The 22,170-nt window shown below is 41.1% G+C and overlaps 1 long non-coding RNA gene across 16 annotated transcripts in view; it reads right to left on the reverse strand.

Annotated features, from left to right (window-relative positions):
* The window catches only part of LOC101486067 (uncharacterized), a 62,514-nt gene that overhangs the window by 23,714 nt on the left and 16,630 nt on the right, over window positions 1–22,170 (reverse strand). For 2 of the 16 annotated variants that reach the window (XR_013099388.1, XR_013099390.1), the window contains exon 5: window positions 3,984–4,264. The exons of 13 other annotated variants lie outside the window; for them this stretch is intronic. This is a non-coding gene — a long non-coding RNA (uncharacterized LOC101486067). Of the gene's footprint in view, window positions 1–3,983; window positions 4,265–13,466; window positions 13,718–22,170 lie in introns of all 16 variants that reach the window. One more of the 16 variants, XR_013099387.1, reaches the window with a different exon arrangement.

Genomic DNA, 22,170 nt, shown 5'->3' on the forward strand with positions numbered 1-22,170 from the left:
TTTCTTAAAAAAAAATAAAATGGCTTGCTGAGTAGTAAAGCCTGTACAAGAAGTTTATGCTTCACTTTTATTGAATGAAACACTTGCATTTTGCTACATTGTTACTTCGCACTAATTGGCAGACTTGTGTGCCTCTGCATTAAACTCATATTTTCAATGAATGTATTGCTATTGAACCTTGCTGATCTCACTCCAACCAGTGTTTCAGAAGGGTAAGTTCTGGCTACAATAAAACAAAGTCTTAAAACTGTAGGGTCCAAAAACCAATGGGTGATGGCACAGTACTATCTCCATCTTTTACAGTGGGGCAAAAAAGTATTTAGTCAGCCACCAATTGTGCAAGTTCCCCCACTTAAAATGATGACAGAGGTCAGTAATTTGCACCAGAGGTACACTTCAACTGTGAGAGACAGAATGTGAAAAAAAATCCATGAATTCACATGGTAGGATTTGTAAAGAATTTATTCGTAAATCAGGGTGGAAAATAAGTATTTGGTCACCTCAAACAAGGAAAATCTCTGGCTCTCACAGACCTGTAACGTCTTCTGTAAGAAGCTTTTCTGTCCCCCACTCGTTACCTGTATGAATGGCACCTGTTTGAACTCATCATCTGTATAAAAGACACCTGTCCACAGCCTCAAACAGTCAGACTCCAAACGCCGCCATGGCCAAGACCAAAGAGCTTTCGAAGGACACCAGGAAAAGTATTGTAGACCTGCACCAGACTGGGAAGAGTGAATCTACAATAGGCAAGCAGCTTGGTGTGAAAAAATCAACTGTGGGAGCAATCATCAGAAAATGGAAGACATACAAGACCACTGATAATCTCCCTCGATCTGGGGCTCCACGCAAGATCTCATCCCGTGGGGTCAAAATGATCATGAGAACGGTGAGCAAAGATCCCAGAACCACACGGGGGGACCTGGTGAATGACCTGCAGAGAGCTGGGACCAAAGTAACAAAGGTCACCATCAGTAACACACTACAACGGCAGGGAATCAAATCCCGCAGTGCCAGACGTGTTCCGCTGCTGAAGCCAGTGCATGTCCAGGCCCGTCTGAAGTTTGCCAGAGAGCACATGGATGATACAGCAGAGGATTGGGAGAATGTCATGTGGTCAGATGAAACCAAAGTAGAACTTTTTGGTATAAACTCAACTCGTCGTGTTTGGAGGAAGAAGAATACTGAGTTGCATCCCAAGAACACCATACCTACTGTGAAGCATGGGGGTGGAAACATCATGCTATGGGGCTGTTTTTCTGCCAAGGGGACAGGACGACTGATCCGTGTTAAGGACAGAATGAATGGGGCCATGTATCGTGAGATTTTGAGCCAAAACCTCCTTCCATCAGTGAGAACTTTGAAGATGAAATGAGGCTGGGTCTTCCAACATGACAATGATCCAAAACACACCGCCCGGGCAACAAAGGAGTGGCTCCGTAAGAAGCATTTGAAAGTCCTGGAGTGGCCTAGCCAGTCTCCAGACCTCAACCCCATAGAAAATCTGTGGCGGGAGTTGAAAGTCCGTGTTGCTCGGCGACAGCCCCAAAACATCACTGCTCTCGAGAAGATCTGCATGGAGGAATGGGCCAAAATACCAGCTACTGTGTGTGCAAACCTGGTAAAGACCTATAGTAAACGTTTGACCTCTGTTATTGCCAACAAAGGTTATGTTACAAAGTATTGAGTTGTATTTTTGTTATTGACCAAATACTTATTTTTCACCCTGATTTACGAATAAATTCTTTACAAATCCTACCATGTGGATTCATGGATTTTTTTTTCACATTCTGTCTCTCACAGTTGAAGTGTACCTCTGGTGCAAATTACTGACCTCTGTCATCATTTTAGGTGGGGGAACTTGCACAATCGGTGGCTGACTAAATACTTTTTTGCCCCACTGTATATACAGTTTCTAAAAGTCACAACAATATTAATAGGCAAGTGCAGACTTCGGGAGATGCACACAGTGGAACGATATCCTTAAGGGATGTTACTTAATCTGTAAAATAGCTAATAATAATAATTAATAACAAAACAGAATCAGTGTCATCAGCTCACAAAGAGATAAAATATCACAGAATAACTGAATATTTATAGAGATATAAAAATGTATTATATTTATTATGAATAGCTCTTGGGGTTTTTGTACATTTTGAACATATTCTAACAAATCTACCAATAACTCAAAATCAGAGTATCGTCAGCCATACAAATAAAGAACAGTCATGGTTAAAAAAAAAAAAACTGCTGGCAGGGTGTGAGAAATGAACAGTCGTCTCTTGCAACACACTTTGAAGCCCATTATCTTTTTTATGATATGTAAGAAGAAAGAGAAAATATTTTAACAACAAGATATTAATTGCCTGACAGACAGAAGTGATCACAAGGCCAGTTAAGTGACACATCAGTTAAATATGAATGTTTTTTATTGTGATTTTTTTGTTGTTGAGGAGACTCGATATAAAAAACAGTTAACTTATAGCTAATATCTGATAGTTGTAACTATTTATATTCTAGAAATGGTTCAGCTTTGTATATGGTAATGGTAGTTCACATTGATCATTGAGGTGTCTTAGAAACCAATCTGCACAGTTTAGATGGAAGTTATAACATGACACGTTCACATTAAAGGTGATAATTAAAGATATGAATTATAGGTATTTTGGTCTCCCTAATAAGGATGGTTTACCTGAAAACAGCTAAGTAGAAATGTTAGGGCAAGTCTCCAAACTTGTTTGCAAGACACTGCATATAATTTCATGTAGCTTTCATTCATGCAACTGTTCTTAATAGTTCATGCTGTATACCCTCTTGGTCCCAAGCATGACCATATGTAATTAAAACAGTCACAGCGATCAATAATCAGGCTATCAAAGGCCTGGCCAAGGTAGAATTTAGATTTCATCACTGCACATACACTCACTAGCCACTTTGTTAGGTAAGTATGTTCACCTGTACATTAAGTCGATTATCTAATCAGCCAAATAAATGGCATCAAAATGGGGAACAAAGGTAATTTAAGTGACTTTAAAAATGAAATGGCATGGTTGCTGGTGCCAGATGGACTCTCAATCTCAATATTTCAGACTGACAAACAGAAAATGCCTTGTTGATGTCAGAGATTGGAGGAGAGTGGCCAGAGTGTTTCAAACTGACAGTAACTAAATTGATCACTCGTGATGATCAACGTATGCAGAGGAGGATCTCTGAGCATGCAATATTTCAAACCGCAAAGCAGCTTGACTACAGTAGCAGAAGCAGAAAACCCCAACAAGTGCCTTTCCCGACCATGATGGTGAGTTCACTGTACTCAAATGACCTCTACAGTCATCAGATCTCAGTCTAATTGAGCACCTCTGTGATGTCGAGGAACAGGAGGGTCACATCATCTATGTGTAGCTGAAAAATCTGCAGCAGCTGTGCGATGCCACCGTGTCAATATGTAACTAAATTTCTGAGAAATGTTTCCAGCACTTTGTTGAGTCTATGTCATGAAGGATTAAGGATTTTTGAAGGTAAAAAGGGTCCAACCCAGTACTAGAAAGGTGTATCTAATAACATGTTCTATGACTTAAGATTTTCAATTTTGAATTTTTTTTTAATTACTCCAAGTTGAATCTTACTTATTACTTACTTAACTTATTTAAGACTGTACATAAAATACATAGTGCTGACAATTTAATGCTTTTATGACTTATGTAAACTGTCATTAACACCTAAAATATACATGATGGAGAAAGTGTAGCGTTAGACACTTCATTTATACAAAGTGCATTTCCTACTGGCTACCTGCCAGTTCAAAGCAGCTTCTTAAAACTTTCTGTATAACAGTGAAGTCCCAGCTAAAAGCTAGCTATACCTACCCGGGGTAGCGGTCATGGCCAATTAGGGGCTCTGTTGGCTCTCAGGTGACTGTTTCCTCGTGGCTGCGTGCAGCGGGGTTAGGGGAGGGTCTGTGCTGACGGACGTGGGTTACTGACCTGGTAGCCTGGCTGCCCCTGGGTGGGTCCGGGATGGGCGTGAGGTTCTGGGGGCGCTCCGTCTCTGGGCTGGGGCCCTGGCTGGGCCTCGGGGGCTTGGGTCCTGGTTGGTGTGTTGCCGGGGTTGTGGGCGGGTGGGTGCATGGGGGCCCAGCCCTGGCGCAGGGTGCCGCCGGTGCGTCGAGCCACCTGGGGGGCTCTTCAACTGGTGGGGGAGGTTGTCACATCTTGGGGGAGGTTGTCACATCTTGCAGGAGCTTTCCTCTCTTCAGGAACTCTCTCTGCAGGAGGGGGAGATACAGGAGAGGTGGAGGAAGATCTCAGCCTGGGTGTTTTTTGTCTTATGTAGTCTGGAAGATGAGTGGATGGTGGGGTGGGTGCAGTTTTCTCTGTGGTGGGGTTGGGTGGACTGTCCCGGGCTCTGTGGGGCCGGGAGGCGCTCCTGCACTGGGCCCCGGTCTGGATGGGCCTGGGCCCCCTTTCCCTGGCGGGTCGTGGAGTATGGGGGTGCCTACTGGGGTCAGCGGGGGAGCTGGCCCCAGGGAGGGGTCACCTGCCCCTCCCTTCCTTCCCTCCCCATCTCCAGCTGCCTCCCTCTTCCCGCTCCACCACAACCACCCACACATGCAGGGCCTTGGAGTAGGGGTATGTCACCAGGGTGCAGAGGAGGCTACCCCCCCCCCCCCTTCCGGCTGCCTCTGGCTCAATTTTATCCCACAACTTAGACATTCACATTACTCACACTCTCATTACACATACATATAGGATCTTGGGGGTGGGCACGATACACGGAATCCAAATTACCATCAGGGTGTACACCTCACCCCTGGCGTCGTTGCCCACCTCTCAATGTTAAATACACGTAGACATTGAGGGCTAGCAGGAGGGACCATGCGCTTACCTGCTGCTCTCTGGCAGGTAGCTCCAAGCCCTCCTGGGTTTTAAATGCACTTCAGAACACACATGCATCAACACTACAATGAGCGGGTGGAGGGAGGTTTGGAGTCTTCTCTCACCCCCATTCTCTGCAGCCTGCTGGAGCGGGGGGGCTAGGAGGAGGAGTTGGCCGTCCGACTGCAGTCTGGAGTGTGGGGCCTCCCTGCTGCTGTGGAGTCGGGGCGGTCTGCCTCCCCCCACCGCAGGGAAAAGGGTAACACCACCTGGGTCTGGGTGCAGTTCCCCCCTCCAGGGGCAAGGGTACCTAGACCCGGTTCGTAGAGTACGCTTGGGGAGTGTGATCGTGTGTACAGCGTCTCTTTATGTCTGTCTCCACGTTGGTTGAGTGTGGAGTAAGTGCATATGAGAGCATGAGGGTGGGAATGGATGTTTGTATCTGTGTGTGCCTGTATGTCTGTGTCTATATGTCAGGTTGGGTGTCAGACGCCACCTCTCTGGGGACATCTCAGGCCCTCCAAGGTTTGGAGGCCTATCTCCCCCCACCACCACTTCCCCTGCCAGTGGCGGACTCCCTCAGACATCGGTGCGTTGGTGGTTCTTTGTGTCTGGGGATGTGCGTCCAGGTACACACCGGCTCACTCCATGGTGGCCGCTTATCGGGGCCTGGAGCCTGGGGCTCACTCGGGCCACTTCGGAGGTAGGGTGCCCCCGGCCTCTCGGCCTGGGGCTCGGTCACTCAGGCACAGCTGGCTCCCAGCGGAGCTCACGGGCGCGTCACTGCAACTCCCCCTGGCTTCTGCTCCGCGGCTGCTCAGTGAGCCCTCATCTGGGACTCTCCTCAGCTCTTTCTGGGACAGTGGCGTGGCTGCCCCTCTGTTGGTCTTCCTTGGTCTCTTGTGTTCTGGGGGCCTCTGGATGTCTGGAGTTTTGATCTCCTCCATAATGTTTCATGCCCTGGAGGACGGGGCTGTGGCCCCCCCACAACCTCTAGCAGATCATTACATGAAGGAACCTTTAAAAAAACAATGCTCACAGGTGTACACACGGGTGATCACACCCACAAACTACACCCTTTTTGGCTCCTACCTCAAAGCACACTGTGTTCTGTTGATCTTATGTGCTGCACAATAATGTTTAATATTTAGTATTTACTGTCATATTCCCATATATCATTGTGATGTTGTTTATTCTATTACTCTTGTTCTCTTCTGCTTGTTTTCTTTTTTCTTTCTCAACAGGTGATCCAGGTGATTGATATACGCATTTTTTTTCTCTGCCCATTCTGTTGGTTTGTGTCTTTTGCCCTTCTCCCCCGTCCCTCTTCTCAGCTGTTTCTCTTTCCCTCTTTCTTTCTCCCCTTCTTTCCCTCAGTCAAGTCTGTCCCATATTCAGCAAGTGAAAATAAAATAAACAATAAAAGGTGAATCAAATGGACCATTACGGCAAGGCTGGGATGGTCAATTTGGTAAAGTAAATCCGTTGGGCATCTTTCTTTGCCTTTAGACAATAATTCTGATGGCAAAAGAGCCAAACGGGACAGGCAAAAATAAAAAAATAAAAAAATAAATAAATTTATAAAAATAAATAAATAAAAGCTAGCTATACGAACTCTTTCATATAGAAAACTCTTTCTGTTTGTGTGCTGTGTTTTATTTTTTCTTTTGTAGGTACTTGCTTTAATCTAGTATTATAGAAAATACATTTCAGACTGTTACATGAGTTAATGCCTATCAAGGGACGGGTGTTGGAAATTAACATCATCCATACACATGGTCAGTACACTGGCCATAACCTCTGCAACCGCCAGTGTTAATCTGTATTTAAAGCTTGCAAATTGTATGATGATTTGAGCTTTCTGACTCACCATGTCACATAATTGAAATAATAATTAGTATTTTATAAAAAATAAAATAAATAAATAAATTGTAAAAGATGATTGTTGCGATTAACATTATGGTATTTATTAAAACTGAGAAAAAAAAGAAGATTGCAGAATAGTCACAGAACCAAATTCAAATTCAAATTTTATTTGTCACGTACACAGTCATACACAGTACGATATGTAGTGAAATGCTTGGACAACTGCTCGTGACCTAAAGAAAACAAAAAAGGAAAAGGCTATGAATAAGATAGGAAATAAATATGAAAAATTAAAAAGGGTAAATTTAACTAGGAAGGAATAAAATATAAATTAAGGTTAAAAATGAAATAACTGTACAACACAAATTAGAATGAAGGGTAAATTTAACTGGGAAGAATAAGATAAAGATAAATATATAAATTAAAGTTGAAAATAAAATAACTGTACAACAAAATACACAATACACAATATAGAACTATATAAGAATGTATGAAGAAATCTAAATATAAATAAATATATACACAATAACAGCAGCTGTACAACCAGCACCTCATCTCACATTTTTAATAGATTAATGTCTGTTTTTGAATAGTTGGATACAACCAGAAAGAATTGAATATTTTCATTTGTTTGGCAAAATTATTATTTTTAGATTAAAAAAGGCAAGACCAAGAACATTTTTATTCAGATTTTTTCTAGTTCTGTACTGTTGGTTTCATACTATATATACATTCCATCCTTCTCAGAACACAATCTGGTCCACAGACCCAGAGTTCTAAGGCTTGTTGTTGCCCCATGTCTATGGGGAAACATAAGTTGGATAAAAATCAAAGATGCATTGGTACAAGCTGATACTGTAGGAGCTCCAAAAATATGGTGGAGTTATATTGGAAGATTTCCTTGGTGTCCCTTGGTGGGAGGATAGTTTGAGTTTCCTCTATGTTGAGAACCTTTCTGCATCATCAGCAGGTATCTCAGGTTCACTAGCTTTTCCCCCCTCTTCGTGGCTGTTGTATTTGTCCTGGGAGCCTGGTTGCCTTGAAGGTGAAAATGGATGGCTACACAAGGAGGTACCCGGTTCTTGTGGGCTATAGCTTTCTGGAAGCCCACCTATTTGGTGATTTCTGTTGGAACCTTGTCATGTCCTCTCTCCCGGTGCTTTTGGACATCCTCCCAAGATGTGGCTCAGTGTGCACAGTACTGCGCCACATTGCAGGCATGATGAGCTTTCCTCCTTCCCCCAGATCTTTAAATTGCTTGGAGTTGGTAGATCAGCCATGGTGCATGGTAAGAAGTTCTTTCTAGGACATTAGTCCAGCAAGTGCTTGGTCCCACTGCATCCAAAAGCCTGGAGATGCAAGCCCCATCGCCTTCACCCGGCAGTCATCTTCTGCTGCCTCTGCACCCAAGCAACCTTCACAGACCACACTGATGATTTCTTGGGGCTTCCAGTATGCTTCTGGCTCCAATACTGCTTCTTGTGACTTCCACTTCCTGCTGCATCCAATAGATTTGTTGGCCTGTTGGACATTCTCGTCTTTTGATGGGAGGAGTGTACCCACTGCTCTTGCCTTGGTGGCTTTGAATTCTTCCACCAGTGATGAAACTGGTAATGGCTTTTAAGTGCTTTACAGGTTTACCAAGCTAAAGGGAATTAGAATGCCCAACCATTTTCTCAGAAATTTGCTGCACAGCCTTTCCTTTGCTTCCAATTGTGGCATGGGGAAGGCATACAGTAGGAATAGCCATTGTAGTCTGGGTATGATGTCATACTGAAAGCACCAAACCTTGAACTGTCAAGCAGCAGGCTGTTGTTAATTGATTTGAGCGAAGTACTTAACTGAGATTTGGCATCCCTGGGATTGCCGGTGTCCTTCAGGGAGCTATCATAATTCTTCCCAAGACATTGGATCCCTTGCTCTTGAGTTGTTAGAATCTCTGAAGGTTACTGAAAGTGTTTCTTGCCCATTTTCCATTAAGGATGCTTCTGGATTTCTCCTGTTTAAATTCCACCCATGTCCATGTTGCCATCTTCTCCAGTGCACTCAGGATCCACTGTGTTGCCCTGGAATGATGAAGTCATCACAGTTAGATTGTCTAAGAACACTTGACAGGCAGGATGTCTTGTGCTGTCCTCTGATTTAGGAACTCTTTACCTTATCGTGGCTCAAGGGCGATCGTGGCTCAAGAGTTGGGAGTTCGCCTTGTAATCGGAAGGTTGCCGGTTCGAGCCCCGGCTTGGACAGTCTCGGTCGTTGTGTCCTTGGGCAAGACACTTCACCCGTTGCCTACTGGTGGTGGTCAGAGGGCCCGGTGGCGCCAGTGTCCGGCAGCCTCGCCTCTGTCAGTGCGCCCCAGGGTGGCTGTGGCTACAATGTAGCTTGCCATCACCAGTGTGTGAGTGTGAATGGGTGGATGACTGGATGTGTAAAGCGCTTTGGGGTCCTTAGGGACTAGTAAAGCGCTATATAAATACAGGCCATTTATCCACCTGCCACTAGCAGTAGAGTCATTGCAAACAGGACAACAGAAATTGTACATCCTGCTATGATGCCCTTCTCCAGCCTATGTCACTTAAAGGTAAAGTTTTCCACAGCGAACCTCATCTTCAATCTATTCATGTATAACATTACAAGCTGCACTATCTCTGGTGGTATTAGATAGTTCTCTAATGCAGGTTGAACGAGCTGTTGGATTACATTCAGGTAATGCTTTCACTGGATCCAGCCATACATTAGAGAGTTTAGTGTTGTTACTCTTTGCTTTCTTATTAATCTAGCCAATCACTGATGCATGCTCCATACAACTAGAATACCCTAACTCCTGCTTTCTGGGCACTAAGATCAATGTATTCATTATTGAACAAATAAGATGTCAGTCTTTTAGCAACAGTGGACCAGAATATTTCCCCCTCACCATCCAGTAGTGAATTCTCTTGAAACGCTTCAATCCCAACTGACATCTTCCCTTTAGGTACAAAGCAGCCCTCAGCAAGTGTCCAGAGGTTGAGCTCTTTCCTCTTTTTCCAGAGTGTGTGTAAGGGTTTGTATAAACTTTTCAGCTGAGGATAGTTCTTGTAGATCTTATATGAGGTCCCTGATGGTCCAGGGGTGAACCCTGCTTGGGCTTTTTTCACAACTGGTCTCACTTTGTCCATAGTAAATCCTGCTATGTTAAACTGGATGTGTGGCTTTAGCCTTGGTAACTGGTAAGGATATTCCACCAGTGGAATGTTTCTGAAGAGATCATCATGTGCTACCACTACACTCTCTCCATTCACATTCCTTGTTTGAGCAACATGAGTTGCCAGAGGGCCAGAGCACTGTGGTGTGCCTCCTGGCTCAGGTCCTCCACTGACTGACAAGCATAACTCATATACTCAGAGATTGCCCTCTGGGTCCTTTGCATTGCTGCAGTTGGTGAAGTCTGATGCTTAAATATTCTGCCATAGCTGGAGCAACTTCGTTTTACCTCACGTACCTCTTTTGCCCAGTTTAGTTTTGTAGTTCTTACGCTGCTTTCCGGGTTTTTGGCTACATGGTCTGTCCATTCTGGCAGAGTAATACCCCCAATCTGCCTAGCCTTATTCTCTTTCTTTAGTACTTGTAGTTTACTCATGCAGAGTGCTAACTCTAACACTATTGCCTGCTGCCTTTCTGAGCTGTTTTCTGTTTTTTCACAGATGTCTGTGGGTCTTCCCCCACTGCCAGTGGGCCTTTCCCCGTGGTCACAAGAATGCAAGTGAGATAAACATTGACAATGCATTGCTACAAGCTGACGTCTTTGTAGCTACAAAATATGGTGGAGCTAGACCATAGCAAGATTTCCTTGATGTCACTTGGTGGGAGGATTGTTGGAGCTTCCTGTATACTGAGGACCCTTCTGCATCATCAGCAGGTACCTCAGGTTCATAGCATTTCGCTCCTTAACCTGTACTCTTCAAAAGGCGGTTAGGCTATTTCCCTAAATGACTTTCTTTAAGTGCTTCAGTTGCAAGGAGAGCTTTTGCAGAAAGTATGGATGTTGCATAGGACCTCAGCAGCCCATTTCAATGGGAAAAATGTTTGCATGGCACCCTTTGATGACAGCTTCACCTATCAAGTCCAGGTACTTTGCTTTGTTTTGCTGGTTTAAAATTGCTAGCCTATCCTCCCATGGTATTGTAAGTTGAGCTAATAAGATACACCTACGAAAAAAAGAAAAAAAAATTAAATAGAAATATACATATGCAAGAAATTTGTGAGATTCAAATACAATCTCTCTCATAGTACAAACTTGCTAAACAAAGGCTACGTTCACACTGCAGGTCTTAATGCTCAATTCCGATTTTTTGATCAACTCCGATTTTTTTTGTCTGGTTGTTCACGCTACAAATAAAATGTGACAGCAAACGCGCTCTAGTGTGAACGGTTCATGGCCCTTAAAGCGGGCCGCATGCGCAAAAGAAGACGTCACACACAACACACTCTGTTTACGGAAGTAAAAATGGCAGCTACAGAGCTTGTAGGTGTTGTTGCAGCAGTCTATCAGTGTCTGCACAGTCGTAACCGACAGAATTTTGACAAATTAATTAGAGAAAGAAGGACACAGAGAAAAAAGAGAGCCTGTGCTTTAACAATTGCCGCCATGCTTTCTCGTTTGTCTTCTCTGGCGCTGATAATTGGCAGCTATCTTGTGTCAGTGACGTAAAAGATGGATTTAATGCGACATGACCATTCAAACAGTTGCTTTCTAAAACATCAGATATCTATCGGATTTGGTACGATATACGAAAGTGACCTAGGTCGGATTTGAAAATATCGGATTTGTGTTGTTCAAACTGTCATACCATGATCGGATATGGGTCACATAGGGTCAAAAAAGTCAGATTTGATGCGCTTTCGCCGTGCAGTCTGAACGTAGCCTAATACTCATTTAAAATATTTAGACTTTAATCACCTCTTGTGTCACCTTTTTGGGGTTTTTATTTTTATTTGAAATTTAGCAAGAGCGATGAAAACAAAATGCAGATTTCTGATTGTGTATATACATAGGATGAGATCATATTACAATCCAGTCTTGTTCAAATACGAATCCTTTGTAGTGAATACACACAGAGCAAACTGGAGTAACCAGCCCTTCAAGCCAATGTTTTGGTCAGTTAAATGTTTTGCTGTTTTTCTATGATGTCATCAAACCATGATGCTAAGGCAATTTCAACTTTCCATGGATTTAGTAGCAAAAAGAGAGAGAGAGAGAGAGAGAGAGAGAGAGAGGGTCTTACTTTTCTTAAAGCTCTTTAAGAAAATATAGCATCATCAATGCACATATAAACTGACATATAACTGACATAGAAAATTAGTTTATATGTCAGACAGTGCAAAACTAAAATGCATTCAGTTTACAGTTATGCATGCTAGATAGTGTAGTGGTAAGACTACACATCTTTGGAGCAGGAGTCGCCAGAAAGCCCTGGAATGGCACAGCTACATCTGTAGCCTGTCTGCAAGAGCATTTCACTACACATTGTACTCTGCATGATACTTTACGTGACAAATAATAAAGCTTGTTTGTTTTGCTAAAAAAAATATCAAAAGTGTGCTAAAAGCGTTCATTCAGTGTCTAGTTAAATGACACATTTCAGTCTGCTATTTGAAGACCATGGTTTATTTCTAGTCTCTGAATTGTAGAGTACAAAACCAAAGACCTTTGGCATAGACACTTCAATACAGAAAACAAGTTAACTTCCAACTGGAAGTCAACCTCAAAAAGTTATCCAACCAGAAAACAGGAGATAGATATTTTTCACCTTATTTTGTTTCAGTTTAGGAACAAAAGCAACTTAACAAATTGTTTAGCTTCAAAACAGGATTAAAAGGATTAAAATAATGGATCTTTCTTATGAAAGTATTGTCAAGGTATAAAAGTTACTGAACAAAGGAAGGCCAGAGCAAGTGTAAAAGTCCAATGAGATGGACATCTGAGGTTTTTTCATAATGATGATCGCTAAGCATATCATTTTAAAAACAGTAACACATCTTTAAACACTGGCCTGATTTCATGATAACATATTCACAAACAGGACTGACGTGCTCACAGTGTGTAATATCTCCATCATTGAGGTAAACCTGTGTAATTCAAATATTGAGAATTTTCCTAACGCTATTCCATCTGTCACCACAGTTCAGTTATGCACTGTCTTAAATATTGTAACATACAGCTTGTGGCCAGTTTTTTAAACATGCCTCGATGTTCAGATGCCTGTAATTTGTTTTTACTGATACAGAAGTCTTTCAGGACAAAGGTCATGTACATCAAACACACATACAACAAGTTTCTAATCACATATAAATGGAAAGGCAAAATGATCGTGTTTCACTAGATTACCACGTTTAAACTTGGCAGTCAACAATGCCCCACTGCTAACTGAACAATGAGCTCTGTAAAACAGGTTATGGCATTGGATTGCTTTAGGTTGTACAGTTGTACCTGGTAAAAATTAGCCCTGAGTATAATTTTAATGTTTTCAAAAAAAGAGGGTGTGATTTGTCAATGTAGTCCATTCCCTAATATCTCTCCTTTTTCTAGTGTCTGTTTGTTACTTTGTTTGAGACACGTATCTGGTGATGATACAAAAATGTTTGATTTTGATTAACAGGATGACAGCGTTGACCTTACAACTAAAAACATGTTCTTTTTTTGTTGTTTGTTTTTTGTTTTTGTTTTTAGGGGGAGTATGTATGTACCTTAATCCAAGAAGCCAAGGCTGGATCAGGAACAATTAGCTGCACGGGGTGAGGAGATGAAGGACACGGGTGTGAAGGAGACGAGAGAGACAAAGTAGCAGGCATTCAGGGTGGAGAAATGGAAGAGCAGAAAGCGAAGGGGTGGGAGGTAAAAAAAAAAAAAAAAGAAAGAAGAGAAGAGAAGAGAAGAACTCATCTGCTGGGTTTCAGTCAGTCAGGATTTCCCCTCTGTCAATCCTCACTTCAGGCCCCTGAGAGAGATGGAGTGAATGAGAGAGAAGGATAAAGAGAGGGAGAGACAGAGACAGATGAGAGGGAAGGGGGAGAGAGGGGAATCACAAGTGAGATGGAAACTTGGAAACAGGAGCAGAAGAGATGAGGGATACAGGCAAAAACTTGAAAACATGGAGAAAAAAAGGAAAAGAAAGGAAAGCAGTATGAAACTGTAAATCAGATCAAAGTAGAAAGGATGGTGATAAGGGACGGGATGGACTAGATGACAGTTACAGGTAGCATCGGTGTAGCTACCAGATGAGATGATATGTCTTTTTCTAATGTCCCTAAACCCTCAAACCTTTTATATGTCATTCATGGTCAGCAGTGTAATCACATGCAATCACCGGCACTGGTCTTCCACACCTGTCCTGTATTCTGATTACCTGCACATATGGGAATTGACCGATAAAGATGAGATATAGGTTATCCAGAGCAACTTATCTAATCCAAAACTGACACTTCTTACACCACATAAAAGCTGCCATTTTTATTTTGAATCATTTTGTAATTTACTTTGCTTTTAATTTGACATAATCTAATTAATTCCTACCTCTGCAACTTCGCATAATACGGAATAAGGAACTAAAGCAATATGAAGGTTTGTAGAGCCAAATAGGACTGTAACATATTTTTTGTTTTGCCTACCAAAATATGGTATTTTTCATAAGCATATGCACTTTTTTAAGGCACTACTATAACTAGAAGGAGTAGCTATAGTGAGCTCTTAAATAATGCACTGCAGGAGGCAAGCTGGATACCTCTACCTCCTCAGAAAAGTGACCAGCTTTACTGTGCTCTGCTGTGCTGTGATAATGTACTGCTGTAAGATACATGGAATCATAAAATATGTGAATTTATATATAGTGGTGAAAATGAACACATACATGATTGTGATTAAGAGGTTCCTCTACTGCCCATCTTTAGCAATATTTACTTGTTCTAAATTTGGCTAAAGTCCACTTCAAGGTTGCCTCCTTACGCATCTCTGAAATTCCTCAGTAGAGCCAGAGGCTGAAGGTATTGTTTCCTATGCCTTTAGAATATTATCCTGAACTCTCTTTCTGACCACTTTCATGAGGGCATTTGCAGTTTCGTTGTGGACTTCAAAAATACACAGAGAGGAACTGTCAACTTCTGTGTCCGACAACTAGCTCTGAGGTTAAGGTCTGTCCTTTGACTGGGCCATTGCAGCATTTTATACTCTTTTTCTCAGCTATTCTGTTGTACCTGATGTTCTTGGAATCATTGTCCTGTTGCATGGCCCAGTTTTGGTTAAACTTTAGCTATCGGACAGATGGCCTCACTACAAGCCCAAACCATTCATCCTGCGTGACAGTTGATCTGAGGTGTTTGTGTTGATTTGGTTTTAATTGGGTACTATGGCCAAACAGCTCCACTTAGTCTCTTCTGTCTTAGGGACATTGTTCTAGTCTTGTGGTTTATTTAGATTCTGCTTTGCAAACCTAAGCCACTTTTTTTAGAGAGAAAAGATTCAAACAAGGCATACTTGTTCATTTTTTTTTTAGTATACCATCATGACTTTATCATTTAAAATGCTAACTGAGATGTTGCTCTTGCTTTTTTGTAGTCTCTCTGAGCATTTCACAGTCTGACCTTGGGACCTTGAATTTGTTGGGATGTACACTCTTGGCAAGATTGGCAACTGTCTGAATGTTTCCTACTTCTGAATAATCTTTTTCACTGCAGAATGATGGACATCAGATCATTTGAAAATGACCAGATAAATCCTCCCAGATTGAGAGAAAGCAACAATTGCTCCTCTAATATCCTTCATTGCTGATGTATTTCCAGTCTTTCTAAGATCACTACAAGCTTCTCCTTACTGTCTTAATTCCGATGGTAGTGGTAAGGATGCACCTTTTCTCTTAATTTTTTTTGCCAATTACATGAAATAATGTGGTATGTCATGTGTTGGTCAACTCAGATGAGACAGTTTGTCGATGCAGTGGCTGCCGCTCAGCAGATCATCTACAAATCAGAAGGCTGGTTGTTGGTGGCTGCACCACTCTGTATGCCAAAGCATCCTTGGGCAAGATACTAAACCCTGAGTTGCTCCCTAATGCGTTCATCGGAGTGTGAATGTGTGTTAAGGTTAGAAAGCTCTTGTAGAAAAACAGTGTTTTTATGAATGCGTGTGTGAACGGGTGAATGAGACATGTTGTATAAAGTACTTTGAGTGCTCAAGTGGAGTAGAAGAGCGCTATTTAAGAACCAGTTTAATTGCCTAAATTTAAGGACCAGAAGTTTTTTTTTTATTGTTATTATGTCCAGATATGTGAGTACGTACTTGACTGTATTTACTTAAAGAGCACGGAGGTACAAATTTGAGGTTTGTGTATGATCTTTCCATGCTGACACACATTTATACATTACTACAGATAGATACTTAATCTGTACATAATGGTAACATTTTAATTGAGACACGCACATTAACCCAGTGTGCAGCCACATACAACTAATGTAGTAATGTGCAGGTTGAACACTTCCACATATTTAGGGTTCTGCTACAACAGCCATTTAATGTCTATAATTTAATGAGAACCAGAATACAACTACTTAAACTTTTTAACTAAATATAGGCTGGTGTTTGTAAGAAATTGAGAAGACTTTTAACCTGAAGATTTCCAAATCAATGCATACACTCAATCTGCAATTATAATCTGAAGAATTCATTTCATATTCAAGATAATCCATTGTAGCCATACTCCAGTGTCTGTTCACAGGCTGAAATAATTATCATACAAGTAATGTGATTAACAGCAAAGCTCATCAGGCTCAGATATCAATGCAAAAAAAAAAAAGAAGTACAAAATGCACACACACTGTGGTATCTTGGTGTGGATAAATTAATGTATGTTCTGCATCACATGTGTGTTTCATCTTGTGTGCAGGCCTACAGCTCGGGCGTATAAAACGTTGCTCAGCTAAAAATAAATAAAGGGCTCGAGAGAGAAGCGAAAAGCATTGTGCGCTGTGAGTCACGGCCAGCAGTGGTGGTGACGATACACTCCCCCCATTACACACACACACAGAGCCAAAATCACACTTTCTCCTCCCCATTCAAATGCTGAACCATCCGGTTCTCAGCATCATCACACCAAGATCTCCAGAAGCACCAAAAGACTTTGCTCTACACAGTGAGACACACACTGCAGCGAGCCAGACAAAAATATTCAGCCATTATTAGAAGACAAACAAAATACACAAAAGCATCAATTATGCAGAAAGGGCTCATTTCTGTGTTGTCTCTTGAAGGTCCCCGTTAAACTCACGCTACTTCTATTTAAGGTTTATAATATTGAAGTTTAGATTTATTTTTACATTTTATTCATATGAATAGTTACCTAAAAAATGGATAACGCATCGCAAAAATTAATGAAATGGGACAAACAATCAAACACACTATAATTGTGAACCCATGAAAAAAAAGTTAAGCCCTGTAGCGAAATTTCACTTGAAGGGAGGATTATTATCACTTTGTTATGCATGTTTTCTTAGATAGATACTTGTCAGTATGCCAAGGTTCATCACCATCACCATGGGTGGACTCGTTGTTTGTTTGTTTGTTTGTTTGTTTTTTAGTTTTGCATGACAAGCAGGGATTTTTTTCTTTTTTCTCAACAAAAAAGAGAGAAAAAGTCACCAGTTGGATATATGGGAAAAATGGATTTTGTAGAGAATTTTAGCCAACATATTGATATAAGATTGATCTACAAAAAAAATGTTTTCTTCTTCTGGCAGCTATAAACTGTTCAGTTACAACCTGAATTTAATTAGTAAAACTGAATGAATTTCAACACTCAACACTGACTGGCCAACACCAGCACAGTATTTAATTCTGTGCTAATGCTGCAGTGACTGTCACTTTGTTCATGACCGGCCACTCCTGCACATGCAGCTCAAGAGCAGACTTTCTTAGAGCCCCATAGTTTCCATCACAGGATCTGCACTTAAATCTTTGGCAACTATTTGTGTCAAAGTGTATCAGATAAAACTAGTTTTCTCACGAACATCTAGACAAAGACCGTTACTTTTGGATTATGGTAAATGGCCTGTATTTATATAGATGCTTTATATCCTTACTAGTCCCTAAGGACCCCAAAGCGCTTTACACTATACACAATCATCCACCCATTCACACACTGGTGATGGCAAGCTACATTGTAGCCACAGCCACCCTGGGGCGCACTGACAGAGGCGAGGCTGCCGGACACTGGCGCCACCGGGCCCTCTGACCACCACCAGTAGGCAACGGGTGAAGTGTCTTGCCCAAGGACACAACGACCGAGACTGTCCAAGCCAGGGCTCGAACCGGCAACCTTCCGATTACAAGACGAACTCCCAACTCTTGAGCCACGATCGCCCCGGATTAATCGGATTAATGTGCTCTAGCTAAACAAAGGAAGTCAATATGGGTTTTTACACAACAGAGTCATGCCTTTGCATTTGTTTCATTGTCCCTGAGCAGCTTGCAGTCACTGACTCATCTATGAATTCTGTATCATACAAAATACACAGAGCACTTGATGTCTGAAAGTTGAAGTTGAAGCAAAGTCGAAGCAAAAGTGAGGCTTTTACTGAGATAATGATCCTAAACACACAAAAGCATCCATCAAAGGAAAAATAGAAAAGGTTAAAAAAAACAACAACAATTATGTTCTTTGTTCAATCTTGCTGAAATGAGCAATACTTTCAAAGAAACATCTTGCAACTGAAGGGATTTTGGAAGAGTGGTCAAAAATTTTAGAAAGCTGAATTAAGAGAATGGTAACCATATAAGAAGTTATTTGCACCAAAGGGGCCAATACGAGCTTCTGATGAGTTGTGCTTTTATGATTTTCTTGTGGAGTTAATTATTACAACAGCTAATTCCCCCTTTTGGATTTGCTGAAATACACCGATTTTATCTGTAAGTAATAGTTCAAAGAAAAACAAAAAAGATACCAGCAGCAGATTTGACAGCACAACTGGTTGGGACTCAGTGGCGCAGTGGTTTAGACTGTCGCCTCGGTCACTTGGATCTGCACAAATACATCTGCCAAGTACAACTTTTGAATTACATTAATGTTAGTAGACTGACAAAGAACAGAAGGAGATACCTTGATTAATTTGTGATTAATTTATGAGAAAAACTGACTGGGCACAGCAACAACAACAGTAATTGTAACTGACATATGTTAACATACTCTACATATGGGATGACTCAAAATAGACTTATCAGGGCAGAAACACAAGAGTTCTTAGGGTGTCCTGTGGTCATTTTGGGTCGATCATTTGTTCAACTGGACTGGGACTAGGGAGTTTGAAGGTCAAGTAATCCCCTGAGCTTTTCTCAGCCATTCCTGAGTTGTGTGGCTGGTAGAACAGCCCTGCTGGGGGAGGAAGCTCTCCCGTGTGGTGTGTGCTTGGTCACTGTTTATGAATATGGCACTTAATGCATGTCAAAGTAATATGCACATATATGCCAAGGCCCCAGCTGCACACTGTATTTTAAAGACATGATCAGTGTTCATCACGTCAGCTCTCAGTGTTTTAAAGCTGTGGAAGACTTGCGTCTAATACCACTACAACACAACACAATCATACGTGTGACACACACAAAAAAAGACTCCATATGCCTCGTACAAAAATATATGAATAAGCATTAGAATGAATGAAGTTTAATTTGATTTTGAAGGTATTAACTAAGGAGCTCTGTTTTTAATTCAAATTCCAAATTCCATTAGAATAGTATCTAAAGGAGGATCTGGGGTTTTTCCACTAATGTAGCATAATGGTGATAGTTCAGTGATGTCCGTGGCAGTCTCTTGCACTATTACACCTCCTGAGTGGGGAACGTAACTGTAGGATGTTACATGGTAAAAACATATGCGCATGTTTTAAGACTACATACACCTGTCATTTTTAAGAAAGCATAAAAAATTCCTATGAAACCTTTTTTCTCTCTAATGGATGCAAATTTAACCATTAGCTGGGGATAGTAGGTTAGGTTAGTGACTTATATCAGTGCTACATTTGACTGAGTTCTAAAATAAAGCGTTATAAACTATGCACTGAAGTTGTCACTGCTCACATAGTGATCTTAAAAAACTTAGCAGCCCAACAGATGGATGGACAGGTCAATAAATCGCACAGCTTGCGCAGACTGAGAATCATTTTCTGTTTCATATTAAAAGTTCCTTTTTGTGTTGCCGCAATTGCCCTCGAACTTTATCCATGCTTATTATTATAACCATAATAAACATCAACAATAGCATCAACAAAATCAAAGGTATCAGAAGCACTAAGCTTCTGTAGCCTAGACAAAAGCACTCAATGTAAACCATCTATTCTCATTCTCCAAAACAAATATTAATTGGCATAGAATAGCAAAAAAATTTATTTGGTGACTATTTCCATTTCAAGACTGAAACACAAACCATTTTGCTAAATGCAATATTCCTCGCATAGGTGATGCCTTTGCAGGACTGACTCAAACTTTACTACAGTAGCCACTTTCCTCATCCTGAAGGAGTGTGTCGCTTAGTGCAAACATGTCACTCATTGGGTTTTTACCATTTTCTAAGAAACTATGAGACAGTGATAGAAAATATACAGTGGAAGGCTTTGGCATACACTCTTTATTAGCATCAATTAATGTCATTCGGGGATTTTGGTCTTTCCACTATGAACATTCCCATCAAGGAAAATGTGGAGCTGCACAAGCCTTGTTCAGAGAAGCTACAATCTTTAACCACAGAAACACAAATAAACAGAGACAACTCATCCATGTTCAAAGGTGAGATTGATATGGCTTCAGTCCAGCATAAGGTAGACAGAACAAACGTGCTGCCATTTACAGCGCTTGTGAATAAAACAGATTTGATAGATATATGAAACGGACGTGGTTATTTTTCCTGCTTGCGAAACGAATGATGAAAATTATGAATGAATCCCCCTGCAAAAAAAGATAGAAGGATAAAAACAAAAGTCATGAAAAAAAACCCCATTTGTTGTTGTTTAGTTCTGTTACATGACTACCTTTAGTGTTTGTATTTCAAATAGTTGATTGACGGCAAATATTGAGGTTACACTAAAAATAAAATGCAGTCTGTGATAAAGCCCTGAACGATAGCTTAGCCTATTGAGTCAATCCACATAAATTTTGAGTGCATCCACATGTGGTTTTCAAGACTGCTGAAACCAAATGGATGCTGCTGTCCATGGGATAATCCTCAAGGATAAATGCTTATTATCTGTTTTTGATGAGAAGCTATAATGAAGCACACACCCGATGTGTTATTAGCATCCGGAGTTTAACATAACTCCCTCTTTTTTGTAGCACATGTCTTCAAAGCCCTTTGGTCTCACTTTTAACCATGACGTCATCCCCCTAAATATAGCTCCGCACTGGTAGCTAACAACAGAAAAGATTACAAGAGGAAATTTAGGAACATGCTGTGATTTGTCATACACAGGTGGGATGATGTCAGGAAAAAATGCTCACCACTCATTTCAGGTAAAATATATCACGTGACTCTTATGAAGGTGAGTAGACTATTAAATTATGAGTATATGATCACAGCAGAGTGTGTATTTTGACCTGTAGTTGATATGTATACAGTTTTTAAAATGCGATGAGATTTTTGGCTTGTGTTTTTTTAAAACAATGGACACATTCAGTGACAATCACATGACAAATTATGTTACACTCCACAGCATGAACACAATCACATTTTTTCATTGCCAGTTGTTACCCCTACCAATTTACTTTTCCATCGTGGTGATTTACTGTTTGAAACATTATTCTGATTCTCTGTGCACAAGAGGGGGGAAGCAATGTCAGCATACAGTTTGATACGGCTACAGTCCCAACAGCATCATACGACACTGAGCTAAGACATCAAATGGTTTTGTGGTGTGATTAAAAATAAGAAAAAGAACATGCCAATTTTCAGAGAAAATGATGCTTATATTTTTCAGACGTTCCCTTATTCTAATTTGGTGTGACGAGAACTCTGAGGCCATAAGTTATCAGTTAACTGGTTTGTTTGCCTAGATTTCAAATAGAGATATTTTCCCACAAATCTGTCTGATCATCACCACAGGTGTATTTGCTTTTGAGATTTTTCTGTGAGATTTCTGACACCGCCCAAATGGAAACTACTGGTAAGTGGAGTTCTGCTGTGGTCACAGCATTAGAAAATTGCAACAGCAACTTACTAGACTTGGTGTTATGTGTCAACATTTTTCCACCAAAGAAATAGTGTATTTTGCAGATTATTATGATAAATTATTTCATACAGGTTTGCTGTATGGAGGCAAAAGTACTGGAGATGGAAATTTCAAAATATGTTCAAATAAAAACCAAGATGTCTTTCTGACTAAACAGACACACACACACGTATCCCACATGAAATTCCCTAAC

This window comes from Maylandia zebra, linkage group LG7, assembly GCF_041146795.1.
Source record: "Maylandia zebra isolate NMK-2024a linkage group LG7, Mzebra_GT3a, whole genome shotgun sequence".
Classification (NCBI taxonomy): domain Eukaryota; kingdom Metazoa; phylum Chordata; class Actinopteri; order Cichliformes; family Cichlidae; genus Maylandia; species Maylandia zebra.